The sequence below is a fragment of the Pongo abelii genome, chromosome 16 (genome assembly GCF_028885655.2).
Source record: "Pongo abelii isolate AG06213 chromosome 16, NHGRI_mPonAbe1-v2.0_pri, whole genome shotgun sequence".
Taxonomy (NCBI): Eukaryota; Metazoa; Chordata; class Mammalia; order Primates; family Hominidae; genus Pongo; species Pongo abelii.
Window position 1 is genome coordinate 66,231,219 of NC_072001.2, and position 4,020 is coordinate 66,235,238.

Below are 4,020 nucleotides of genomic sequence, written 5' to 3' on the forward strand. Positions count from 1 at the left end.
CTGTTAAACCAGGGAAAAAAAAAAGTCGGAGCCAGGCGCAGTAGTGTGCACCTGTAGTCCTAGCTTTTCAGGAGGCCAAGGCAGGAGGATCACTTGAGCTCAGGAGTTTGAAGTTACAGTGAGCTATGATTGTGCCTGTGAATAGCCACTGCATTCCAGCCTATGGAACATTGTGAGAACCTACCTCTAAATAAATATATATATATATATGTTTAAGGTTATTCGGGAAATGATTATGATTATTCATATTAAGTAGGAATTGCAGGAAGAAATCTGATTGGAGTTGGCTCAAAATACAAAGCAGAGTTTCATTTTTCTCTTAACCCAGTTATTTGGCAACCCAACAAATCATTGTTGCTATCTCAGGACTGAAACTTTGCGCTCCTTGGAAAGAGAGAAGCAATGATAACTGAGTCATAAGGGTGAATTGAATGTTGTTTAGAACAAGGAACTAAGTATCTTGGGCTCCATTCCCGGCTCCACACCCTACGTGGCCTCAATGGGACTCACAAGACCTCTGAGGTTGCTGATAAATCCCCTGATTCACCAGGGTGTTTGGGTGGCTTGGGAGACTATTGTGTGAAAGACCAGAACTTCCAGGTCTCAGGACATCTGTTATCGGGGCCTGGATTCAAGAGCTCAAAGGATTTTACAGATGGGAATGGATGATTTTATTCAGTTCCTCCCATTTTACAGTTAAGGAAACTGAGGCACAGAAATGCTGTGTTTTTTAAGGTCACAGAACTATTTAGTAGCAGAGGGGAAACAGAACTCAGGTCATCTGATGCTAAGTTCAGTCCTTTTTATAATTACAAAGTCCCAGGACAGATTTGTCAGAGCCTGATAGAAAAATTAGAAAGTTTGCTTCAGGAACCATTTAAGGGTATAAAGCCCTTTTTAAATTCTTTGCTGCCAAAATGGGCTTTCTACCCTCAGCTGATTCCTGAAGTAGGGCAGAAAAGGGGCCAGGTGTCGAAGCACTTTGGTTAATTCTGGCTTTGGGTTACCCATTCCCTCCTCAAGGAGGCCATATTTCCTTCTTCCCAGTTAAGCATCAACCTATCTGTTTAGAGAATGACAAATCACACTTTTTCTGGATTCAGTTCTGTGATTTCTCCAATGTAATCAATCACTTGGTAGTACTTGACACAAATATCCATGTGATGGCCAAGCATCGTGGGTCACACCTGTAATCCCAGCACTTTGGGTGGCCGAGGTGGGCGGATCACCAGAGGTCAGGAGTTCGAGACCAGCCTGATGAATATGGTGAAACTCTATCTCTACTAAAAATACAAAAATTAGCCAGGTGTGGTGGCATGTGCCTGAAATCCCAGCTACTCAGGAGGCTGAGGCACGAGAATTGCTTGAACCCAGGAGGCAGAGGTTGCAGTGAGCCAAGATCGTGCCATTACACTCCAGCCTGGGCAATACAATGAGACTCAGTCTCAAAAACAAGCAAACAAATATCCATGTGCATTTGACACGTAAACACAGATCGTGCTCATTTGTTGGTTTCCCAGCCTTATCTTCTCCAGTCTTCACTAATAGAACCCTGTGTTTAGGGTGAGGCTGACTCTACACCCAGTCCCAGTGGCTTACATCAGTTGACAGAGGCCACTCTCTTGGGCCCTGGATAGGTTCAGGGAAGGGCAGTCAAGGCCCATGGAACTCAAGTCCTGGGCATTTATTTGAACTCTTGGGGAAAAGGATTCTCTACATTCTGCTCTGTTTGAATCTGGAAGCAAGGAGCCCTAGGAGTTTCAGGAAGACATTTTGCAACCACATGGGGCTAGCCTATTGAAATAAGTGCTATCTTGAAGACGTGTTGCTAAGATGCTGACAAAGAGAAACCAAGAACTGGGCATGTAATTTGAGCTACTAGATTAAGCCTCACCTGTCACTAGGCTTATATCTGATAATTCTAGCTTAGGGTTAAATATTTTTATGGTTTAAATCAGTATTTTTATTTAGGTCATTTAGTATTTTGTTATTTACTACCATAAGCATCCCAATACCTGTTCTGATGCTGATTGTGAGTTTCAGCACATCTTGACTTTGCTATTGGATAAGAGTCCATTTTAAAGTTGGCCCCAAAAGACTTAAAACAAAACAAAACAAAAAAACAAAAAAACCCAAAAACTCAAGTTTACAAGAAGCTCTACCCAAAATGCTCTACCCAAAATGCATAGTCCTTATTGCACATGTCTTACTTTACACAAAATCCCACAAAATAGCAATGCTTAGCTTAATGAAATGAATGAATTTTGGTAATATTTTATTGTCAGCAACTTTATTACCAGAGAAAGAAATAATATAAGAGGTATTAGAATGAATTCCTTCCAAACCACCCTTTGGTGCAGGAGTCCTCAACACCCGAGGCAGTGGGCCAGTTCTGGTCAGTGGCCTGTTAGGAACTGGGCTACACACCAGGAGGTGAGCAGCAGGTGAGCAAGCATTACCACCTGTGCTCCGCCTCCTGTCAGAACAGAGGTGGCACTAGATTCTCAGAGGAGCATGAACGCTATTGTGAACTGCGTGTGTGAGGGATCTAGGCTGCGCACTCCTTATGAGAATCTAATGCCTAGGCCGGGTGCGATGGCTCACACCTGTAATCCCAGCTCTTTGGGAGCCCAAGACAGGAGGATCACCTGAGGTCAGGAGTTTGAGACCAGCTTGGCCAACATGGTGAAACCCCATCTCCACTAAAAACAAAAACTAGCCGGGCATGGTGGTGTGTGCCTGTAATCCCAGCTACTCAGGAGGCTGAGGCAGGAGAATTGCTTGAACCTGGGGAGCGGAGGTTCCAGGGAATGAGATCGTGCCACTGCACTCTAGCCTGGGTGACAGAGTGAGACTCTGTCCCAAAAAGAAAAAAAAAAAAAAGAATCTAATGCTTGATGTTCTGTCATTGTCTCGCATCACCCCTAGATGGGACCATCTAGTTGCAGGAAAACAAGCTCAGGGCTCCCACTGATTCTACATTATTGTAGAATATACATAATGTAGGAGTCTTATCATCTCTCATTTTTATTTAACTTTTGCATCCAGTGGTGATATGCATAATATGTAACAATCAGTTTGGCAGGAACACTTGACCAATCAGATTGGAAGCCTGGCCAATCAGAATGGATGCCCAAATCATCAAAATCAACACTCAACCAATGAGAATGGATGCCCCACTAATCCGAATGAAAAGCCAACCAATCAGAATGGACAACTTATCTTCACCTATCAAGATAAATGCAGTGTGTACTAGCCTCACATTTATCATTGAATTTTTCATTTGTGGGCTCTCCCCTCAATTAGCTGGGAGCAAACTGAGGGCAAGGACCACATGAGACACCTTTTTGTATCCTCCAGGTGGCTTTGCTTAGCTGGTTTCAAAGTGTGAACTTAATGAATGTTTGAGTGGACATTTTTCACCCAGTGATTGCTCAGGAAATATCAGTCGGTGGAAAGGGTACAGTTTGTCCCTCTGATTAGGATAATTGTAGAATTATACACTGGAGTATCACTAAATAGCATTTTTTAATGACACACAGGTGACATGAAAAATTGGATTTTTAAGGGCTTATCATTCAATGTGATCTTGACAAACCAGAAAAATAATACATAATTATGCTGATTTCTTAAACACAACAATGAATAGTGTACTTACTGAATGAATAACATCTAAATACAAGGTAGAGTACAAACAGAAAGATATTAGTGAGGTCCCAAACACCTAATATAGCAAATAATAAACTAAAGGTGTCCAGATGTTTTAAAATTAGCTAGACTGCCAAGATGCCAGTCAGATCTTCATTCATTCGTTCATTCAACACCTTGAGTGCCTGCTATGTATAAAACATCATGATAAGCATGCTGGGGATGCAGCAATACATTAGCAGTCTCTTTCCTCAAAGAGCTCAACTTTTAAGGGAGCAGACAAAGAAGCACACAAACCATTCAATAACAGAGAGAGAACTTATTCAACAGCTGAGTCTTCAGTCAGTGAAGATAATCACCATAAAGGACATC